This window comes from Ursus arctos, unplaced genomic scaffold, assembly GCF_023065955.2.
Source record: "Ursus arctos isolate Adak ecotype North America unplaced genomic scaffold, UrsArc2.0 scaffold_10, whole genome shotgun sequence".
In the NCBI taxonomy this organism is placed as follows: domain Eukaryota; kingdom Metazoa; phylum Chordata; class Mammalia; order Carnivora; family Ursidae; genus Ursus; species Ursus arctos.
The window spans coordinates 58,767,424-58,791,757 of record NW_026622764.1 but is presented as its reverse complement, the minus strand read 5'-3'; the positions used below and the strand labels follow the sequence as shown (position 1 = coordinate 58,791,757).

At 41.4% G+C, this 24,334-nt stretch overlaps 1 protein-coding gene across 4 annotated transcripts in view; it reads left to right on the top strand.

Annotated features, from left to right (window-relative positions):
* The first annotated feature begins 39 nt into the window (after positions 1–39).
* The window catches only part of INTS6 (integrator complex subunit 6), a 178,770-nt gene continuing 154,475 nt past the window's right edge, over positions 40–24,334 (top strand). The window contains exons 1-3 of one of the 4 annotated variants that reach the window (XM_048215535.2): positions 40–133; positions 1,875–1,984; positions 12,128–12,205. The gene's annotated coding sequence lies outside the window, so the exon portion shown is untranslated. Of the gene's footprint in view, positions 293–1,874; positions 1,985–12,127; positions 12,206–24,334 lie in introns of all 4 variants that reach the window. The other 3 variants (XM_048215534.2, XM_026493206.4, XM_026493208.4) reach the window with 3 other exon arrangements.

Below are 24,334 nucleotides of genomic sequence, written 5' to 3'. Positions count from 1 at the left end.
CATGCACCAGGCCCAGACTGCCGAGTGGCAGCCCGAGAGCTCCTGGGAGTTGTAGTTTCTCGGAGCCTCCTCTCCCTTATCCTGGAATGACCTATCGCCCAATTCGGAGCCCGGCCGCGGCCCCGACTCACGTGTAAGGAGGGAATTGAGGGGCAGCCCAGGGATGAACAGACAGGCGGTCACTATAGCCATTGTTCAGACTGCTACCTGTAATACTGGAGCCCTAGAGATGGGGAAAGAAGAGAATCTCTCATACAAGTATCTTCGAGGGAGTTTCGAAATCATCTGTAGTGTAAGATTTCTGGTTTTCTTAAACGACTAAGTTACTAGCCCAAGGTTACTTTAGCTCCTATTTAGGGCTATGCGCCACCTCTTTCCCCACCCCCACCGCCCGACTTGAACCCTGGGTCTCCTTGTTCCTGGTCCTGTCTTCTTTCCATTCCCCAGTCATCCAGCCGTTCTAGCTTGCTCCAGAGACAATGGAGACAGTTACTGTGATTATTGAATGAATGTTAGGTGCCTGGCACAGGGCCTGGAATGTGGGGTCGTTCATTATGTGATGACCCTACTAAGCCCTCCCAGAGCCAACAAACTAACTGGGGAGTGGCCATGTGGTGTGATTGGTCTGGCAAGGGCTCCGGAGGTCAGAAAAATAATATGCCAGAGCTGGGCAAAGAAATGACAGGCCTTACAGAAATGCATTTCTAGGACACGTTTTTGGCAGCCAAGGCAGTATGCTGCAAAGGACCTGTCTGAAAGCACACAGTGCAACTCTTTACCACCTTCCATCTTTGCAGAAATTCTGTAAGACACTTCAAAGTGAGACAGGTATTTACCAAGTCTGGGACCTGGAACAAGGCATTCCACTTCTCTGAGCCTCATCTATTAAGATGGTTCCCCATCTAGTAAGTGGAAAATAATAATACCTACCTTGGGTGTTGTGCGAGACCTACAAAAGACATATTTTAATTGCTTTCATGCACAATAGATCCTTTAGGGCTTCAGGGATTAGGACATGGACATATTTGAGGGGTCATTATTCAGCCTACCATATGGTGTTTAATATTATTCTTATGCTCCTGACTGCCCTTATCTCTACCCCTGACCTCACTACTGAACTCCAGACTCCTATATCTAATGCTACTCTACTTTGTCACTTAACTGTTTAATAGGTGTTCCAAACATTCCCAAACAGTATCTTTAAATCTGCTGCTTCTGTCACTCAATGGTTCAAAATGAAGTCCCTAAGAGTCATCCTTGATTCTTCTCTTTTCCTCACAACTCCTATCCAAACCATTAACAAGTCCGATCAGCTCTACCTCCAAAGTAGATCTTGAATTTTCCCACTCATGCCACCTCTACCCCAGTCCAGGTCACCATATGCTCTGCCCTCTGGTACCACAGTAACCTAACTGCTTTCCTAGCTTCTTCTCTTGAACCCTTCCCCCATTCAGCCCAACCCCAACCCATTCAATTCAAATTTTTATCACAGCGGCCAGAGGATTTTGTTTTAAAATATAAACCAGATCATGTTATTCCTCTGCTTAAAATTTACCAGTGGCTTACCATTGCACTTGGGATAAAATGCTTCTCCACCCTCACCTCTCCTGCTGTTCAGTACTGTCTAAGCCCTGACTTGGAAAATCTCAGAAACACCAACCTTCTTCCTGCTGGTGGTCCTTGCAGTGTTTACCTCTAGATATTTTCTTCTCACCACTCAGTCTTCACCCCACTTTAAGCTCCTTAGAGAATATTACCCTCCCACCTCTCATGTACCCCACCTCTTCATAACTATTCACTGTCATATCACCCTGTTTTGTTTTCCAGTCCTCACTTTTGCCCAAAATAATCTTTGTTTCTTATTTGTTTCTTAGTTCTGCCTCTTATAGAAGAGAAGCACCAGGAGAGAAAGGACCTTATCTGCCTATGCATCATTGGATTCCCAACCCCTAGAATAAGCAGCTGGCACATTAGGAGGCATGCTGTAAGTATTTGTCAAATGAATGAATAGAAAGAACTAGAAGGCAGGTCTGAATTTAACTCTTTTCCATTAGAGCATAATGGAAAGACTGGAATCTGGACCTTGCTCTCATTCCTGGGATGGGATGATCCTTGGGAGAATATACACAACAGGCAGATGATAATACCAATATGGTAAAGACAACAGGTGAATAATTGGTATCCAAAAGAAAGACCTCATCTGCAATTACCCCTTCTCTTCCTGGCAGCAGGCACAAGGGCCCCCTCAGTAGCAACGTTTTGTGGCTCTGACACCTAGATGCACATTAGACTGCCTTGGGAACTTCTTAAAAATGCAGATCCCTGGACCTTATCCCTGAATAACCGAATTTGGTTCTCTGGGAGCTTGGCCTGAGAATATGAATATTTATGAAGTTTCAGGTGATTCTAAAGCAGGTGACCCTTAGTTTCTAGTCTTTTCTAGGAAGCCCAGACCTGGGAATCCAATGGAAGGGTGCAGGAGAAGTGATGAGTGGTACTGAGGGCTGAGCTTCCAACCATGGAGCACATCTCCCCTTCCCTATTTTCTTCCCCAGCCTGAGGAACTAGCTAGGCTGCTAGCTCTACCACTGGTAGCATCTAGTGTTTCAGATCAGACCAATGTCTTTTTTGTGTGTGGTCCATTGAGTAACAGAACACAGCCTGTGGCTTTTTGCCCTACTCACCTGTGCCAGAAGCAAGTGCAAGACTTTGGCTAAACTTTTCCCCTAATCTTCCTCTCCATTCCCTCTAGCCTGGACAGGCTTGGGTTAACAATAGGTTTTCATATATACGAAGGTATGAAGTAAGGTTCCTCTCTGTATCTGTTTCTATATATTTTTAAATATATTTTTAGAGCAGTTTTAGGTTCACAGTAAAATTGACTGGAAAGTACAGAGAGTTCCCATATGGCCCCTGCCCCCACATAGGCATAGTCTCCCACATATCTACATCCCTCACCAGAGTGGGACATTTGTTACAATCAGTGAACTTACACTGATACATCTTTACCACCCAAAGTCCATAGTATACCTTAGGGTTGGCTCTTGTTGGTGTACATTCTATGCATTTAGACAAATGTGCAATGACACGTATCCATGATAATAATACTGTATATATAGTTTCACTGCCCTAAAAGTCCTCTGTGCTCTGCCTAGTCACCCCTTCCTCCCCAAACCCCTGGTAATCACTGATCTTTTTATTGTCCCCATAGTTTTGCCTTTTCCAGAATGTCGTGTAGTTGGAATCACACGGCTCTAAGTCTTCTGCATCCAATAGTGTTGAATAGAATGTATGAAGCAATTAAATGGGGCCTATGCGGAATGAATGTTGCTTGTACATATAGTTGATATGTAGGCTTTTCACATTGGCTTCTTTAATTTAGCAATAGACTTTTAAGTTTCCTCCATGTCTTTTCATGGCTCAATAGCTCATCTGTTTTTAGTGCTGAGTAATATTCCGTTGTCTGTCTGTATCATAGTTTGTTTGTCCATTCACCTACTAAAGGCCATGTTGGATGCTCCCAAGGTTTGGCAATTATAGATAAAACTATAAATATCCGTGTTCCGGTTTTTCTGTGGGCACAAGTTTCCAGTTCCTTTGGGCAAATACCAAAGAGCCCGATTGCTGGATCGTATGGTAAGAGTATGTTTATTTTTATAAGCCACTGCGAGTCTGTCTTCTAAAGTGCCCGTATCATTTTGCATTCCCACCGGTTAGGTTCATCTGTATTTCAGAGGAAAATTAATTCTCCCGGAATTTTCTGCAGAGGAACTAGGAAAGCAGGGCAGGATGAAGTAGGAGTGGAAACCAGCCTTAGGGAAATGGCTGCGGGGTGAAATAGTGAAAGAAAAGAGGGAAGGAGGAAGAGAGTTTGTTTCTGTTCCTTCTTTGCTTTGTCTTCACTAATAACATTCAGGCTACCGCAGCCCCGCCCATACACTAGCCCTGAAAGGAGCTCAAGTGAGAGGCAAGGACTATGACTGATTAGGTCTTCTCTTTAGAAAACCAAGAGCAAAGCAGAGGAATCCCAAGTGCATTTTGTGAAGAAGCGGATCCACTATTTCAACAACATAGTAGCTCTCAAAAAATGTTTGTTGGCTGAAAGCATAAATGGAAACCTAAACTCCTCAGTTTACCAGTCAGAGGTTTTAAATCTGTTAGAATCCTTGGTTTAACTTCAGAAAATTCAGACCTACTCACAGTTCCATGGACACTATCTTCATTCTTTCTTCCAGCGAATCAGTGCCTGCTATGTTCCAGGGAGTAAGCTAGGTACTCGATGTAACCCTTGTGAAGTCAAGGACAAAGCTCAGTTTGGCTCATATCTTGATTTCATCATTGGAAGGCCCCTGGCCCTGGGTACAGTGAGCAAGAAGTGAAGAGGAGTTGGTGTGAGAAGATGTTGGTTTAAAAATAAAGGTCAGGACTATGCTCAGGTTCTGCTATTGTGGTCCGTTCTGCTCTAAATTTTGTGCATCAAATAATGTTAAATAGAATGTAGGAAGGAATTAGATGGGACCTATGAGGAATGAATGTTGCTTCTACAAAATATTCAGATGGGAGGAGGGGTGAAATATATTGCCATCTAGGCAAAATGATTAATCCATTTGTCGTTTTTTAAGATTATTTATTTGACAGAGAGAGAGAGAGACAGCGAGAGAGGGAACACAATAAGGGGGAGTGGGAGAGGGAGAAGCAAGCTTCCCGTTGAGCAGGGAGCCCGATGGCGGGCTCGATCCCAGGACCCTGGGATCACGCCCCGAGCCGGAGGCAGACGCTTAACGACCGAGCCACCCAGGCGCCCCTGATTAATCCATTTGGAAGGAATCAGTCTCTAGGTCTCATACATAACTGCAATTACTTTACTAAGGAATGAATGTTTTGTATTTTGTGACAGCTTTTGGGGGATACCACATTTTTCTACATGTGCCTGTTTTGGGTTCCATTTTCCGCCTAAAATTATCCACATGAGGAAACTAAGTGATTCTGTAAACGAAGAATGAGATCATCTTTATCTCAAAGACCTTGACTGAGGTTGTGGTTAATGACCAAACTTCAAGCGTTGCCACTGAAGTCCTAGCAGGATTGTATCTGAAACTCTTTGGCTATCTGATGACACTTTTTAAAGTTTTTAATACGCTTCAAGGATCAGCATAATGCAGCCATCTTACATATAAACCAACTTTAGTATATGCTTAGGCCTCACTGACATGATTTTAAGAAAAGCATTTCCCATCCTCAGAATCTAAACCATAAGCCGTCTTTAAGCAGAGACAGCTTTCCTTTCCTGTTGAACTGCCTCTGGTATCAAACACAGGGCTAGGCATGAAGAGGAAGCTCAGTAATGACAAGTGAGTAGAAAGATTAATTGAATCTTAATGTCTGCAGAACAGGTTCTGGTGAAATGGATCACGGAAGAGTCATATACCCATAGTTCTATCAATACAGTTTACTTGGCAGTTAATACTGGAGGCCAAAGAGATCAGTACAAGTGTTTGTTACCAAAGATACCTCCCCTTGAGTAAAATTAGTTAGGATCAGGTTAATTTTCCTTAACAGCAACAGATACCATGGGAAAAGGGCTTTTGTGCCAACCAAATCAACATTAGTCTTTTTCTTCAACCGCCTTTCTGTTTGGTGGGGTGGAAGGGAACAAAAAAAAAACCCTCAAGCAATAGGGAAAAAGACTGTATTGACAAAAGAGTTCAGAGGCAGTAGAGAGCACATTCAAAGACCTAAAAAGAAAGAGAAAGAAGCCAAGATATTAATGATAGCCCAAATGGTATAACCCAAACTTTGTTCTCCTACAATAAAACCCTGAAGAATTTCATGGGCTCCTGAAACATACATTTTTGCTTCCAGGGTATGAAATCCTAAGGAATTTATATCCTATATCATATGTTCACAGATTAAGTATTTTCAAAAAGCTGATTCTCTTTTGAGGTTGGTGCAAAAAGGAGCTAGAAGCCACACCCCCGAGAGGAATGCTGAGTCAAGTAGAGCCATGGTGTAGCTTCCTCACGGGTCTCACTGCCCCCAGCCTTGCTCTCTCCAAGCCATCCTTCTCATTGCTGCCAGAGTCATCTTTCTAAAACTCATGTCACTCCCTAACATAGCCTAAAACCTTTGAGAGCTTTCCATGTCTCTAGCATTGAAACTACATTCATTCATCTGGCTCATGCCCAACTCTGTGATCCATTTCCCACTTTCTACCCCCTCAGACCTCACCTCCAGTAACACTGCCTCAGGTAGAATGGTTTTAGCTGCAAGGAACATGAAATTCTACTTGATCTTTTAAACAATGGAGGGAATACCAGCATCTACTTAACTGATCAGATTTTGGTCATGTCATTGGCTCCATTTCTCTTCCATTCGCTTAGTTCTGTGTGACATCTTTATCCTCTGGTTGGCTCTCCTTGAGGTAACAAAATAGAAACCAGCAGTTCTCAGGTTTAAATGCTTTTTCTTCTATTTGAATGCCTCTCTTCCCCCAACCATCAATCCAAAATCCTGGACTTCTTTCTGATTGGTCATTGGCCAGCCCTGAACTAACATCCCTGAGGAATGCCATGGCTGATTTGCTTAGGCTTGGGTGACATGCTTCTCCCAGAGCCGGCTATAACAAAAGAATGGCTTCTGCTGACTGGCTAAGGCCAACCAAGACCCATCCTTGGAGCTGACAATAATACTCAACCCTTGGCTGGGAAATTTGGAGGGAAGGAAAGAATGGATGCAGAATAAGCATCTTCAGGATCCAAACTACATACAATTCTCTAAGCCTTCCATCCCATAGTTTAGCTTTCTACCCTCTTTCGGGAATGTTCTTTCCCCACTTCATCTGTCTGGCAAACTCTTACTCTGCTCTCAACTCCGGGCTAAGCATTTCACCCTCTGTAAGGTCTTTCAGGATCCCTCACCCCAAAGAGTGGATTAGGTCCTTCTGTGTGTCTTTCTTATACACAGTACAAACTTAATATATTGCCTTACTCACTGTTCATCAATTATTTGCTTCATAGATTTGTTTCCTCTGATAGATGGTTAAGTCCTTGAGTACAGAAACCCCATCTTTTTTATCCTTACTCTTGACATTTATAAAATGACCAGAGCATATGTGAATACCCCTTAAATAAATTCTGAGTTTTGTTAATTCTACTGGGGACTGATCACCATCTGTTGATCACCAAGCTATGTGCTCTGTGTGTAGGTGTGACCTCCTCTGATGTCTAACCTCAAGAAAGAGACAGATCCTCAAAAAAAGTAATTGGAGCCAGGAGCAAAGGAAATAGAAAGTGAAATGCCTGAGTCATTCTTTCTCTTGGCCCTCTTGGTCCTGATTTACAGGGATCTAGGGGTCTTTTAGGGTCACTATTAGTTGTGAAAGGTGCCCTCTAACTATGGAGGCAATTCAGGCACCAGGCCAGAAGGTTCCTGTAGCTTTCCTATAGGAACCTCAAGCCGGCAACTTGGCCAGCCAGAGTCCCTAACTGCATGCTATGTTCCATGCTTACGATCCTTTTATTATTCCTAACCAAAAAGGGCAAAGCATGCTCTAGATGCTATTTCCTTTCACCTCCCAGCTCCACAAAAAGGATACCACCTTTTACCTTTCCTCAACTTACCATTTCTGGGGGTGGAGTAAAGAATTAAACACTTCCAAAAAAGGAAATGAAATGATCATCGTTATCAGCGATTGTTTTTAACGCACGGACTCTTGGCGGGGCACAGTACCTGTGGCCGAGAAAGCTAAGAAGCAGTTGAAAAATCTCAGGGAGGCTAATAATTAATTCACAAATGCTAAGTGCTCTGCCAATAATAACATTGATGATGGTAAGGCACATATTCTGGAGGGTCCTGGGATTCAAAGACGACAAGGCATTCCCTGTACTAGATGCTAGTATCTATCATTAGAGTCACAAAAGCAGCAGAAGACAGGCTGTGTGACCTCAGTAAAGTCACATGTAAATGTAACAGCTAGAGACTATTAATAAGTATACGATAGTGTAGTATAAATTATACATCTGTGACGGCACTGCAGCAACATTATTTGACTGATTACTGAGGGAGTGATCAGGGTGGAATGATATTAGTCAGGAAAGGCTCTTGAAGGGGTGAGTCACAGGTTTTTTAACAAGAGGCTGACATGATGTAGACGGTACTCAAAAACTATTATCTTAGCGACTATGTAGAGAATGAACTGAGATGGGAAAACACAAATCTGAGAGACCAGGTAGGAGGCAGTGATGCAGACGAGGTGATGGGCGCCCGGACTGGTGTGTGGGCTGTGAAACAGCGCTGGAATGGTTTAGAGAAGGCAGTGCAGTAGATTGCATAACAGCGTGGGCTTTGCAGACAAACTGATCTGGGCGCCGATCCTGGCTCTGCCACTGACTTGCTGTGTTACTTGGGTAACTAAACTACCTGCTCTGGGTCTCTTCCCTCCCTCATCTACAAAATGCACTGGTGGACACTTGTTGTTTTTGCTGTCCGGTATTTCAATGTCCTTCCAAATTTGAGTGAGTCTCAACGTAAATGGGAAGACACACAGGGGAAGCTGTTCTTCTGCCAGCCCCTGGCATCTAGGACACAAGCCCGTGCTCTGGGCAGGGCCAGTTGATGCTCACTCGTCTCTCTGTACTGGGGAATAGTGATGCAAAGACAATGTGGCCAGTTTGAGGATCTTTGAGCCCTCTGTGGTGAGATGAGAATCCAGAGGCCTGGGAGCATCTGGCTGACTGGGTCAGTAGAGTATGCAATTCTTGATCTCAGGGTTGTGAGTTCAAGCCTCATATTGGGCACAGAGCTTACTTAAAAAAGAAAATAAAAAAGAAAAAGAAAAAGAAAGAAAGAAAAGAGAGAAAGAAAGAAAAGAAAAGAATCCAGAGGCATGGTGGAGTACCTCCTTGAAAATTATACCTGAGGTAGGATCTCAACTTTGTGCTCTGCTTCTTCCTTGGCTCCACCCTGAACCCGGTCCTCTACCTTCCAATGGATTCTGTGAATTGCCTGACACCTTTCCAGTTACTTCATTTTCTGTTTAAGTTCCCTACTATTTGCTTTCAAGAACCCCGACCAGAACATGACCTCACAGGACCATTTTGAGGATTGAACAAGATAGTGTCAATAAGGCCCTTAGCCCAGTACTTGTCATGGGTAAACACTTACTAAATAGTTGACTTAAGAAGACACAAAGAAAATGACAGAATAAGTGACAGACTTTGATAACTGGTTAGATGTGGAAGAAGAATAAAAAGGAAGAATGGGGAAGCTAACACTAAGTTTACAAACCTGTCTTCCACATCCTTATTCCACCTCTACCGAGAATCTGGAAGCCAATAGAAGGATGACCTGCATGGAAGAGGGTTAGACGTTAATGGCGAAATACCAACCTCTCAGCATGTCAACTGAGAAGAAGGTATTTTACTGACATGACAAAGTCTGAACTTGTTAGCCTGGCACATAAGGCACTTCATAACCCTGTTTGAACCTGCCTTTCCAGCTCTCGTGCTTGCCACTCCCTGAGAAGCTCCTGACGCCATACTCAGATCACGCTGCTTGGTATCCCAAGAGCACATCGTGTTGTTCTGAGCTTTGCTGCCTCGGCACACTGTATTCTTTTCGCCTGAAATATCCTTCTCATCCCTCAACTTCAACTCATTTAGGACTTGGGTTGCCTCTTTTATCCTCGACAAAGCCCATCCTAACTCCTTCCAGGCGGTGTTGCTCCTTCTTCTGGGCTCCCACGGAATTCTATCCAGGCATCTCTGGTAGAACATACCACATTGTATTCTGAAGTGATCTTTATGTCTCTGTCCTTCACTACCTTGTGTGGTCCCAGGCCCCAGGGATTATGGTTTGGCCATCCTTGTATCACCATTGCCTGCCATCGTCTGGCACAAAAACAGTACTTCACAGGCTCGCTGTTGAATAACCGGGACATTTCTTTATAATCAGATTCGAGATAAAAGGGTCTATCTGTAAAGGGCACGTGGGTGGCTCCATCAATAGAGTGTCCGATTCTTGATTGCAGCTCAGGTCATGATCTTGGGATCCTGGGATTGAGCCCCACATCACTCCATGCTTAGCAGGGAGCCTGCTTATCCTTTTCCTTCGCTCTCTGCCCCTCCCCCCACTCTTGTGTGCATGTGCTTGCTCTCTCTCTCTCAAATAAATAAATAAATCTTTTTTAAAAAGTGTATGTCTGTAGGATAACGTGATTTGGCAATCCACACACAAAAATCAGTCTTGTTCATTATTTGTTCATGTATTAAGTAATAAACACTGTCCTTTTAACTTCTCAGCTCCTGAAGATCAGAGTTCTGTTTTAATTCACTTTGTACCAATAGGGTTTTGCACAAACCGGTGTGATAAAAGAATTGGAATCCTTTTGAGGTGCTGCTTTGATGTAACTAAAGCAATGTTGCTAGGATGCTGAAGGAGCCGGGGTTGGAGGCCCTGAGCACAAGAGGCCAGGCCAGCAACCTTGGTTAGGGTTTTCTGTAGATCCTTTCAACTTCCAATTCTCATGACTTAACCAACTCACCTTTCCCGACTAGAAACCACAATGAAAATGATTCTTTCCCTTTGCATTTCCCCAAGTTAGGCCTAAGCATAAGTTTCCAGAGAGACACAGCCATGAGGCCAAAATTTAGTTTTATCTTCCATGGCCCTCAGAAATTATTCTTTATTTTCTAAAAAGATGTAAAAGATTGCACTTTTAATTTATTTTTGAGTCAATAATCCATTACTGTGATTCAGAATTCAAACGTATACAGTGCAAAGTGTCCCCCCCCCCCCGCCACCTTGCGCCCCCGCCATCCAGCCTCTACCCGTAGGTGACCAAAGCTATTGCTTTCTTATGCGTTCTTCCAGAGATATTTTATGCACATAAGGACGTATTTTTAAGTTTCCTACTGCCTTTTACATGAAAGTTAAATTAGTACATACAGTTCTGCCTCTTGCTTTTTATTCACTAAATGATTTGTCTTAAAAATCTTTTCCTATCCGTATATATCAGTACATACCTTTTCTCCCGGGCTACATGGCATTGCAACGGCATGGGTGAACTATGGTCTAGCAAGACAGGCCCCTCTTAATGGGCCTGAGGGGATTTCCCCCAACCCTTTCTATTTTATAAACAATTCAGCACCTCTTAAACCTTTCAAACTTCCTCCCCAGCCTCTGCCCTCATTCTCAAAAGTTGCTGCCTCTCTTAACTCACAGAGAAAGCAGAGGCCATTAGATAAAGAGTCTATCAATTTCTGCCTCTTCTCTACTTTGTACTGAAGACTCCTTCGGTTCCAAACAGCACACAGTTCTCCGGATGTGTGTGTTCTCATGTCTCTGCGCCCTTCTGTATGCCATTCCCATTGTCGCCATCCTTGGTCTGCTTGGGAAGTTCTATTAACCTTTCAAACCCAAGTTTGGATATCCTGCCAGAGGAAGTTAATCCGTTGCTGTTTGTAGTGCATCTGTGCCTTGTTCCTCTCCTGCTGTTGTACTGATTACGTGGCTTCGAAAGTTGTTTACAAGTCTATGTTCCCATAAGTCTGTGAGCACCTTGAGAACCAATTCAGGGGCACCTGGGTGGCTCAGTGGATTAAGCGTCTGCCTTCCTGATTCCAGAGTCCTGGGATCAAGCCCCTCATTGCATTGAGCCCCCCACTGAGCAGGGAGCCTGTTCCTCCCTCTCCCGCTCCCCCTGCTTGTGCTCTCTCTCTCTCTCTCTGTGTCAGATAAATGAATGGAGTCTTAAAAAAAAAAAAACTAATTCATATCAGGATGCCCAGCACTTAGCATAGAGAATCTGGTAATAGAAACCACTCAATAAATATTTGTTAAATAATGAATAAATAATGTGGAGGAGATCTAAGCATACTTTGTTATGACAAGTATTTGCAAAACAGTTGAATGAGTCTTCAACTTTGCACAGTGTACCAGAAACAGCCTTGGACCTGGAATCATCAAGAGAACCCGTTCTGGTCCAAGGAAGCAGGAAACTTTTCCCACATGTTCCTTGCTGTATCTTCCAAAGCCAGGAAGAATGCCTGGCTCTTTATTGGTGCTAAGAATGAGGCTTTCTGTTATGTTTGTATTCGAAGCTACTGAAGACACCCTTTATTTCAAATAGTCTGCAGGGAGAAAGCTAGAATCAGACGGTCTGTGGCCTTTGGACTAAGAAGAGGACATACCTGATACCCAGTCCCAGGTAAGTGGTCCTAAGGCCAGTGAATTCTTTTACATTGGACACATTCAACCAGCTGACTTTTACAAATGTGTTTCATAGATTAAATTAACACATTTTCCATAGCCTCAGGTTTCTTCCAAGCTTAGTGGTAATCACATGCTTTATCTGGGAAATAAAACAAAAACCTACAGATAATCTTGAAGAGGCAGGGCTCTTGGCTCCTCCTGTATAAACACCGAAGAGAGCAATAGTGTGACAGTCTGGCACAGAGACCTGAAGCAAGACTTTTACCCTACCTGGCCCGTCTCCTAAGAGGGCTTGCTCTTCACTGCTCTCCTTTGGTCACCAGAATGCAGTATCCTCCCGCCCCTTCTTGTCTTACTGAACAGGAGCGACATGAAATAATACATGTAGCTGTAACGTACAGAAATGTCACGTCTCCATCAGTTTATGAAAATAACATTCTCTCATCCCGATGCTTCTGATCAAACCCTGTGGTGACCCACAGGCTGTTTTTAGACCAAGACTGAATCAAAATTTCATAATTATCATTTTTATTTCCACAGCGTTCAATACATACCTGTGGATTGACCGAATGAATGTTTTGCCATTAGTTAGCTCTGTAACCTTGGGCAACTTTTATCTACGTTTTCTAGGCTTCGTTATCCTCATCGATGCAATCAAGTTCGATTGTCAGATTTTCCAATTATTTTTTAATAGTTTAAACCCTTTCTTCAAACTAAGTCTTAGCACCCCACATGTAACAGAAAAAAGTGGGGCCACTGTGGATAAAATAGGTTTGGGGGCCCTGAGACCCCCTGCTTCGCCTTCTCCTTCCCCACCCTTGTTTCTGCTCTGAACCTCTCTGCTGAGCCCCAGGGCTCTGTGAGGCGCCTTCTAAAAAGTCGCTATACTAGAGATCTTATACAGAACACTGACTCCCAGGCTCGTAAGGAAACTCATTGTCAGCTGGGACCAGAGATTCCTGTCCTGCAGCCTCTTAATTCTTAAGGATTCAACGAGGTAAAGCCAGCCAGGAAAATTAAAATATGAAGTTTCCTTGCTTTGGGTGGTATTACATCAACTTGACCAAGGTCAGTTGATTACTTAATGCTAAGCAGAACTGGAAGCTGTATATATCTTTGATAAATTAATAATGAATATGAACGTGGTACCAATGAACTGTGAAATGGTAACGTATAAGTAAATAAATAAATTTTTTATGTTTAAATAATTTAAATAATAACACTTTATACAATAAATACATTACTAACATAATTTTTAGTAGACAAAATTTCTCAATATATTATGAAAATGAGGGGGTGGGGTTAATAAAAAGAATCCCTGGGGAGTTGAGAATAATGATGATGAATTCAATTTTCTTCTTTCTCATACAAATAAAATGAGGCAGGGAAGGGTTGAATGGCTTGCTGAAGGCCTCACAGCTTGTTTCGTGGCAGAACCCATAGCAGAACACAGCATTTATAACATCCCGCCCAGTCCTCTTTCCCAGCCATGTTGCATTTCCCTATGAGGTTAGGCTTTCACCTTTACGTGTCTAGGATCCATGGTCACACAGCGCCTGAAAGATAGAGCATCCTCATTATCTCAACATTCATCATCTGAATTCCTAAAGTTTGAAGGTATGCAGGAAAGTAAGAGTCATGGTAACCTAGAAATGTTTACTTTATCAAATGACTGCTTATAAAACCCACTCAAATATCCATCTCCATTAAACATGAGTATTGATTCTCCCCTTCCAAGCATCAACACCTTCGTCAGGTCTCCAGCTGATGACTGCATTTTTATACATACTTGACAATACAGTGCAAATACAATGCAAGTCAACTACAAAGTGAAATCGCTTGTCTTGCAAAGCTATGGAATTTTTCAAGATTAATGAAAGAAGACCAGTGTGCTTAGTCACGTAGGGCAAGAGAGGGGAAATGGGGGCGATATTGAAGAGGTTGGCAAAGGACAGCTTGGGAGGGGATTTATGGTTCTTGGTTTTCATCTTGATTAGGATGGGTACTTTTTGGAGACCTTTAAGCAAGAGAAACGACAACCAGATTGACCTCTAAAATTTTCATTTTGACACTGGCAAATAGTCTAAAATATATGATCTGGCTATTGTATTTCTGTGATTCTATCACATAGATGCATTGCCGCATGTATGAAATGACACGTTTGAGGTTATTTATTGTTGCCTTGTTTGTAAGAGCAACAAATGGATGCAACTGCGCAAAAGGGGCTTGGTTTGGCAACGATGGCATGATATGCAGCTGAGGAAACTAACAAGGGAGGTCTCTATATACCAATATGCAAAGAGTTTTAGGACATGTTGGTCAGTGAAAGAAAGCAAGATTTAAAACAGTAGAGAACGGTGTCTATGGGAGTCTACCTTTTGTCTAATAAGATGGGAGATATATTTGTGGATGCTTGTATTTGCTTTAAAAACCCAAGAAAGATTAAAAAAAAAAAAAGACAAAGACACCAATGGAAGTGATTATCATTAGAGGGTTGAGGTGAGGAATGCAAGACTTCTCTGGGCCTGTCTTCTTTCTTGGCGCACTGAATTTTGAACCACATAAATGTAGTACCTCGTAAAAATAAATATACATTTAAGAATCACTCTGGCTGCTTTGTGGAGAGTGGTTGTAGGGACTCAAGAGTAGAAGCCGGGGTCCATTTAGAAAGCCACCGAAGTAGTTCAGGCAAGGGCTGGCGGCAGCTGGCACTGGAAGGTAGCAGAGGTGGTGAGAAGTCGTTAATTGGAGGTATAGAGCTAATGGACTTGCCAATGGATCAGGGGCAGCATGAGAAAGAAGAAAAGAGAACTCGAAGCTAGTTCCTAGATGGTTCTCTTGAGCCACTAGAGGAGAAAAGATGGAGTGGGGGGAGTGGGCAGTGCCAAGGAAGATCGAGAATCAAGAGTTCTATCTTGGACTGGAGAGACCGTGTTTGAATGCAGAGGTCCACAACTAAAAAGAAATATCTCGAAGGATGAAACAGCAGAGATTTTTTCCAAAGATGAGTTCAACTCCCATGAGTTCAAAGAAAGGATTGAGAGACCCTGGTAAAATCAATAAAACTCTCAAGCAAATGTCCATCTTTGTTTTGGTGCCGCACAACTGAGATATGCGGGAAGGAATGTCATTTGTGCTAGTACAGAATTTTGTTGGAAAAAACTACGTTAAAAATTCTGAATTAGTCGCTGGATTTGTTCTTAGTTCTCAAAGTGAGCCCGTACTTATGATAGCCTACATCTTGTTAAATATAAAGTAAAAATAAATATTGTTTCACGATTTTTATTTCATTTTTCAAGATGAAGTTTGAATCAAAGATTTTTCACTATTTAGGATGAAACCTAGCGGCCGACTCTAAGTGGCCGTTTCAGTGTCCTGAACAAAGTGCACACAAATATAATTTGGGAAACAAATATAATTTAAACTTTTTCTCTTGGACACTAAGTTCACATCTTTATTAACAGAATAACTTACAATATAACTTGGACCGATAATGGGGCAGGAGGTAGAGAGTAACAATTTTGCTTTCTTAAGCAGTAACAATACTGCTTTCTTAAGAATTCCACCTTCAACTATTAATTTGTCTTTCGTACATTTACCCTGAGTAGGACAGACTTTGGAACTGTCCCAATGTTAATAGAAGTTACTAGCTGTGTTTGCTGTAGCACCCAGTGTCTCAGAAAGTTCAGGATGCCAAGATAAATTACCATGTGGTTTACACAAGCATTTCTTTCTCATGGTTCTGGAGATTAAAAGTCTGAGATCAGGGTGCCAGCATGACCAGGTTCTGGTGAGAGCCCTCTTCCTGGCTATGTCCTCACAGGGCCCTTCCTTGGTACCTGCATCACAGAAAGAGGGATCTTGGGTATCTCCTTCTCCTCTTGTAAGGGCACTAATCCCACCATAAGGGCTCCACCCTCTTGACCTAATCTAACCCTGGTTACCTCCCAGATGTCCCAGTGTCCCACCTTTAAGTGCTGTCATGTGGGGATTAAGGGTTTAACATATGAATTTGGGGGCAAAAGGGGGGCATACAAATATTGAATCTGTTGCTCTCAGCCCAGAATCCCTTTCAGTTTGGAAACCCTCATACCTCCAGGTGCCTGAAGTATTGGCTGCTTACCACGGAGTCCTCCCAAGGACTTGCCTGAAGGAAGCTTCCTTCCTCAAGTTTAGGTCCCCTCTCCTTGGGAGGTGAGGGATGGAACAAAACAAAGATCCAGCCCTCTGGCCTCAATATGCCCACTTGAACTTCCCATGAGGGCCAGTGAGCCCCTGTCTTGCTTCCCTCACTCTCTGACAGGCATTATTCTCCAATAGTCCTTCTGCACACGAATCTCTGTCTCAGCGTCTATTTGCTGGGGGACCCCACCAAAAACACTGATAGGCTTCATGAATAGCATATTCAAATAATAAATAACCAAAGCATGCAGATTTCTTACGTTTTGTGTGAGGGAAGGCACAGCGTAAAAGGCAAATGTAGTGGGGTAGAGAAAACACTCTTGGACACTCCCAGGGCTGGCTTTATGCACTTTGCATATATCATTCCCACGTTTGCAGAAGAGAAAAGCCTCCCTTAGGTCTGTTTGTCACCACACATTTTGCCTATCACAGGGAGCAGTCTCTTTGCTCATTATAACTGATCTCTGAATGCATTACAGTAAGAGAGAACCAAGTTTTGATCCCATTATGCGAGAATTTATTTTTGTTTCTTAAAGAAGTAGAACAACAGGAAACCAAGTTTCAGGCCGAGGATTCTTGGAAAAAAAGGAAGAGCAAATAATAAAAAGAAATTGCCTGTCCGGCCCCACTCCTTAAGAATTCCCCAGCAGGGGTTATGCGGCTCCAGCTAGAAAACAGGACTGAGACGCTGAGTTGATTTATCCTACATGTAAAAATTCCCAGACCGTAGATTTTCTGCTCATTCATTTCCGTCATCATAATTTAGCCTTCAGTTTTCAAGATCCTTTATGACCATTAGTAAGATTTTTAAAATAGCACAGAGCAGGCAGGATTTCACAAAGAACATTCAGGCTGTCCTCTCTCCTCTTGTCATTTAGCCATAGTTCAGCATTTGGAGAAGTCCAGAGGATCTTTTTCATGGAACCAAAGTAGCCTAATCTACAGTCAGAGATTTAGTCACAAAGAAAATTTGTCTTCAGGATTCTCTTTTGTTTACGTATCTATTTATTATTAATTTTCTTTTTAAGTAGGCCTCATGCCCAGCGTGGAGCCCAGCACAGGGCTTGAACTCACAACCCTGAGATCAAGACCTGCGCTGAGATCAGAAGTGGGATGCTTAACCCACTGAGCCACCAGGCGTCCCAGGATTCTTTTTTTTTTTTTTTTTTTTAAGATTTTATTTATTTATTTATTTATTTATTTGAGAGAGAGAGAGCATGAAGGGGGGGTGGAGAGGCAGAGGGAGAAGAAGAAGCAGATTCACTGCTGAGCAGGGAGCCCGATGTGGGACTCAATCCCGGGACCCTGAGATCATGACCCAAGCCAAAGGCAGACGCTTAACTGACTGAGCCACCCAGGCACCACTCTCTTTTATTTTTTAAAGGTAATTTCTCCATTTATTCCCCTTTCAGTGTTTGAATTTTGTCATTCTCTTTTGAAAATCTTATTATGTAATTATAGAAAAATGGAAATGAGATATGTGAAAAAGAAAAATGATCCATTTTTTCCTGCCAGCAGAATAAACCATGGTGGCTTATTTACATTCAGACCTTTGCCAAAATAGTGTGTGTAGCATTTACAATTTTTACAAGATACATTCATGCCATTTTATCCTTTAGCTTACCGATATGTAATAAATATTGTCCATGTCAATAGACATACCGTTAAAATATTATTTAACAGATACATAATATCTTACAGTTTGGGCATATTGTAAGTTTTTAAATCAATACCCTGCTATTAAACATTTATATTGCTTCCTTTCGTTTTAAACTTTTGTAAACAATGACTCAATGGACTTTCTTATAAATAAATCTTTGTGGAAATAACTGGGTATTTCCCCAGGACAAAGAGTTGGGATTTCTGGATCAAGCAGCGGGCACATTTTTAAGAGTTTTGAAAACACTTATTGCTAAACTGTTTCAATTTCCCACAAAGAGTGGTTGAAAATGTCCTTTCCCTACACCTTTTTCACCCTGAGTGTATCATTCTTTTTCATCTTTCTTAATCTAATAGATGAAAAGTGGGATCTTGTTTTTAGTTGCATTTCTTTGATTTCTAGTGAGCCTGAGTTTTAAAAGTATTTACTGGCCATATAATTTCTTCTCTGTGAACTGCCTCTGAATGCAAAATATTGAGTTCTATTACCTCTCTTACTGACTTTTAAGAGCCTGTCTATACATGAGCAGACATTTCTCCAAAGAAGACAGACAGGTGGCCAACAGACACGTGAAAGGGTGCTCAACATCACGCATCAACAGGGAAATGCACATCAAAACCACGTGAGACATCACCTCACACCTGTTAGAATGGCTAAAATCAAAAACCCAAGAAACAAGTGTTGGTGAGGATGTGGAGAAAAAGGAACCCTTGTGTCTTGTTGGCGGGAATGCAAACTGGTGCGGCCACTGTGGAAGACAATATGGAGCTTCCTCAAAAAATGAAAAATAGAACTACCCTATGACCCAATGCCGCTACTGGGTATTTGCCTAAAGAATATAAAAACACTAATTTTGGAAGATATGTGCACCCCTATGTTTATTGCAGCATTTATCATCCATCCATATATAGTCTACATACAGAATTGCATATATTCCAACTTGTTTTTCTGAAGTTTGTCCTAATTTTAAATTTAATTTTCTAGGCATGAAGGTTATCATACGTAGTCAAATGTATCTGGGCACCTGGGTGGCTCAATGGGTTAAGCGTCTGTCTTTGGCTCAGGTCATGATCTCAGGGTCCTGGGATCAAGCCTCACGTTGGGCTCCCTGATCAGTGAGAAGTCTGCTTCTCCCTCTCCTTCCCCCCTACTTGTTGCTCTCTCTCTCTCATTCACTCCCTCTCTCAAATAAATAAATAAAATATTAAAAAAAAAAAAGTCGAGGGACATCTGGGTGGCCTAGTGGGCTAAGCATCTGCCTTTGGCTTAGGTCATGATCCCAGGGTCCTGGGATTGAGCCCCACATCTGGTTCCTTAATCAGTGGGGAGCCTGCTTCTCTCAGACTGCCGTTCCCCCTGCTTGTGCTCTCTCTCTCTCTCTCCTCTCACTCTCTCTCTGACAAATAAATAACTAAAATCTTTTAAAAAGATTCTTTAAAACAAGTAAATAAGTAAAGTCAAATATATCAATTTTTTTCTTTGTAATTCTGCCTGTTACAAAACTAAAAAAGAAACATTCTGTATCCAAGATTATATACATAAGCCAAGAGAAACTTTATTTTCTCCCAGTTTATAGATTCATTAAAAACTTGTTTGCATATAAATTTTTAGCCTACCAAACTTTTGATTACAGCTGTGAGGTAAGAATCTAACTATTTTTTTCTATTCTTTAAGCAGTTATACTAGCACTTATGAAATAATCCATCCTTTCTTCAATTGAAGTGCTGTTATTAATGTATAATAAATTATTTTTTATTAAAAGATTTCATGTATTTATTTGAGAGAGAGAGAGAGATAGTGAGAGAAAGCACAAGCAGGGAGGAGAGGGAGAAGCAGGCTCCCCGCTGAGCAAGGAACCAGATGCGGGACTCGATCCCAGGACCCTGGGATCATGACCTGAGCCAAAGGCAGATGCTTAACTGGCTGAGCCACCCAGTCCCAATATATAAAAAAATTCTTAAATTTAAATCTGCTTCCAGACTTTTTATTCTGATTGGTTCTTCTGTCTGTGAGTCCCATACCAATAGTATACTTTCAGTCAGTATCATTGTATATTTTGACATCTGATATGATCCTTATCTCCTTCTGTTTTTTAAAGACCATATTATCTTTAATGTTTAACTGCTCTTCTTTTTCAAAATGTTCATTATTCTTACATATTTATTCTTCTATATATTTTTTCTACTTTATTTTCTAAGGCAGCTTTAGTTCACAGCAAAATTAAGGGAAAATACAGAGATTTCCCATATGCTTCCTGCCCTTCTCACCCCCATGCATAAGCTCCCCATTATCAACATCCCTCACCAGTGATACATTTGTTGTTACAGTTGATGAACCTACATTGACATATTTCTTTCATGTATTTTAATATTATATTACATATAGTATATTCTTTGATATGTTCTTTTTAGAAATTTTGGCACCTTTCCTCTTCCTTCCCCCCACAAATCCTTTGGGGCTTTCTTTGAGATACTATTAAATTTATATGTGAATTCAGGAAGAAATTACTCTTCACAATATTGAAACATCAAGAAACAAAGACTTTATTCTTCTATCTATGTAGGTCTTTGATTGTAACCCTCAGTCAAGATTTGTAGATTCTTCTCTTAGCCTAGCATATTTCATGTTAAGTTCATTCTTAATGTTGTTATTGTTAAATAGGATATTTTTTCATTCTACTTTTTAACTTTTACCCAGCCTATTGACTTAAATTGCAGCTTTCCTGACATTATTCACATACTATAAAATTCATCCTTCTAATGTTTACATTTCAGTGGTTTCTGGTATTTTCATGGGGTTTTGCAACTATCGCCGCTATCTACTTGAGAACATGTCTGTTACCCTGAAAAGGATAATGGTCACTCCCCATTTCCCTTCCCCCCAGCTCTATGTGTCTCTTCATTAGCTGTTTCTAATCTGTATTTTTGGTAATAAAACTGTAATCCTGAGTATAACTTCCCGAGTTCTGTGGGTCACTCTAGTGAATTATCCAATCTAAGGAAGTCACGGAAACACCTGAGTAATAGCTACTTGATCAGAAGTGTGAATGGCCTGGGACCTCCAAAGTGCGGGTAATGTTGTATAGGCAGTCTTGTGAGAGTTGTGCCCTTTACCTTATGGGGTGTCCATTAACTCCAGGTGGTTAGTGCCCACATTCAATTGCAGTACCTCCAATTGTGGCTGATGCACAGCAAGCTTCTTTTCATATGGTTTTTGAGCAATTGTATGTTGTCTTTGGAGAAAAGTCTACTTAAGTCTTTTGCCTGTTTTTAAATTGGGTTATTTCTCTTTTTATCATTGAGTTGCAAGAGTTCTTTATATATTCTGAATATCAGATAAATCACATATGTAATTTGTGAATATTTTTTTCCATTCCGTTTGTTGTTTTTTTTTTTTTCACTTTCTTGGTGGTGTCCTTTGAAGCACAAAAGTTTTAAAGTTTGACAAAGTCCCATTTATCTATTTTTTATTTTGTCATTTGTGCCTTAGGTATTATATCTAAGAAACCATTGCCTAACCCAAGGTCACACAGATCGACTCCTACATTTTCTTCTAAGAGTTTTGTACTTTTAGCTGTTATTTTTAGATCTATGGTCCATTTTCAGTTAAGTTTTGTGTATGGTGTGAGGTAAGGGTCCAACTTCATTCTTTTGCACGTGGATATCCAGTTGTCTTGCACCTAACCTACTGACTATTAAATGTTTTGTAACTACCCACCTGACATTAGTTCTAACACATTTAATGAATTCTTTTATTTTTTCTAGTAGATAATATCATGTACAAATGATAAATTTGCTTTCTCTTTGACAATATAGGTACTTATTGTTTTGTCTTCTCAGGTATTAAAAAAACAGTGGTGATCACATCATCTTTGCACTATTCTTCACATTAATGGGAGTGTTTTTAGAATTTTGCCACTACTAACTATGGTACTTTGTCGTTATTCAGGAATAAATGCCTTTCGGTATCTACCATTGTATCTATATTTTGCTGTACTGATATAAACTGAGGAAACATGGCATTGCTATAAGATTTCTTTAAAATTATGTTTAAGAATATAGCTATAATTTCTACTTGCATATGGCTTAATAATTATTGGAGGGGAATACCTTTAACAATCATTTTTGAGGAATATTTTCCTGCAATACTTATCCAGAGCAGTTTATTTTTCCATTAAAAAAGATATAAGGCTTGGCAAACCATAAGAGACTCTTAACTATAAGAAACAAACTGAAGGTTGCTGGAGGGGAGGGGGTTGGGGGATGGTGCAACTGGGTGATGGGCATTAAGGAGGGCACATGATATAATGAGCCCTGGGTGTTATATGTAACTGATGAATCACTAAACTCTACCCCTGAAACTAATAATATACTGTATGTTAACAAAATTGAATTTAAAGAAAAAATTTAAATAAATAAATAAGGCCTTCTTCATAAATGAAAGTGTTTTTAGTTCTATATAGAAGAGAATGAATTTCTTTTAAATACTGCAGTTTTATTTTAAAAGTAAATCAATTCATGAACTTGGATAGATAATTCACAAACACTGTTTGGATTTCAAAAGGCAGAATATGCTATATACCATCGAATAAAATTTCTCCTCTGGCCAGCATGTCCTTGTCCCTGCAAGCAATTCCTATATTCTATTAGAGAAGGAGGAAGCAGGATTTTTTTTTTAAGATTTTATTTTATTTATTCATGAGAGACAGAGAGAGAGAGAGAGAGAGAGGCAGAGGCAAAGGGAGAAGCAAGCTCCCTGCTGAGCAAGGAGCCCAGTGTGGGACTCAATCCCAGGACCCTAGGATCATGACCAGAGCTAAAGGCACATGCTTAACCGACTGAGCCACTCAGGCACCCCCAGGATTTTTTTTTTAATAAAAGAAATACATACACACATACACACACACACACAATATCTGTAATATATACAAAATATATCAAATGTTTACCTGAGAAAAGCAATGTGCTGAGCCATCCTAAAGAGTCAGACGGGAGGCAAAAACTTGGTAAGAGTCTGGTCACAAAAGGAGAGAGAAGAAGTGGAGAAAACTGGTGTTTTTCCAATATTGTCAGTTACTAGCTTATTTAAACTCCGAGTTCATTTTCTCACCAAGTTACAGCCAGAGATAAATCTGGAACCCATGCCACATTAACTGCATTAGATAGAAATGTCTACCACCGCAGCTCCCGGCCCTGAGATGGCAAACAGGATAGGAACCATGCATTCCTGAGGAGCAGCCAGTCCAGAGTACAGAATGGCAAACCAAGTGACAAACACAAAATGTACCAAGCTTCTTCAGTTAGACGAGAGAAGCTTAAATAAATCAAAATCATGGTACAAAAATAACTTAAAAGCTTTTCCCCAAATAAATCTGTATTGTGCTGTAAACAACTGAGCAGTCATTGGACCCGGGGTGTGTAAAGAGGGCGAGCTGGCTCTTTGGTCCAGGCGGGGACCTTGAGGAGAGAGGCCCTAAAGCAGCCCCGGGACTGATAAAGCTGTGGGAGGGGAGGGGTTGCAGGAGGAAGAGGATCCCAGGAATAGGGGGATGGGAGGCAATGGGGAAGAGGTGGGGGGAGATGGGAGGCAATGGGGGGGGGGGGAGGAGCTGATTCAAGCAAACCAAACTCACAAAAGGCTGATTTATCAACAGAAATGCCATTTGTTCATTAACCAGCACAAAGGAATTAGAGGAGTGTTTTATTCATTCTGCAGAGAAACCTAACATGCTGTTCATTCTGCAGTAGAGTATACTTACTCCCAGGGGTTCAGGCCAGTAAATACTGTAAATACTATCCCCGACACAGTGCTGGGTGAACCTTGATAGACGTTATCCTTTAATCTCTACTTTTCGTTGTTGTTGTTGTCTTTGCATTCCAGTTTCTTCTTTTAACACATCATTCCTTTAGATCAACCACAGTAAAGTCAAGCGGACAGAGTTAGTCCACAGCGTTGCTGGACAAAGGCTCCTGTGGTCTCCCCTCTCTCCTCAATCCGTAGCTTTACTTCTCTGAATGGCTGGGAGGTAATAGTAACCTAACGTGGCAGTCACCTGCAAAGGTTCTGAGCCACATGGCCTCGGTTCCAATCCAGGCCTGGCCATTTGCCAGCTGTGTAACCTCCAGTGGGTATTTAACTTCTCTCCTCCTGGGAAAATGGAAACAACAGTACTTGGTTCAGCAAGTCGTCGAGAAGATTAAATGAGCCAATTCATGTTGAACGCTGAACATGGTGCCTAGCATAGGCAGAGCACTCAAAAAATGTTAGCCGTTAGTATGAAGG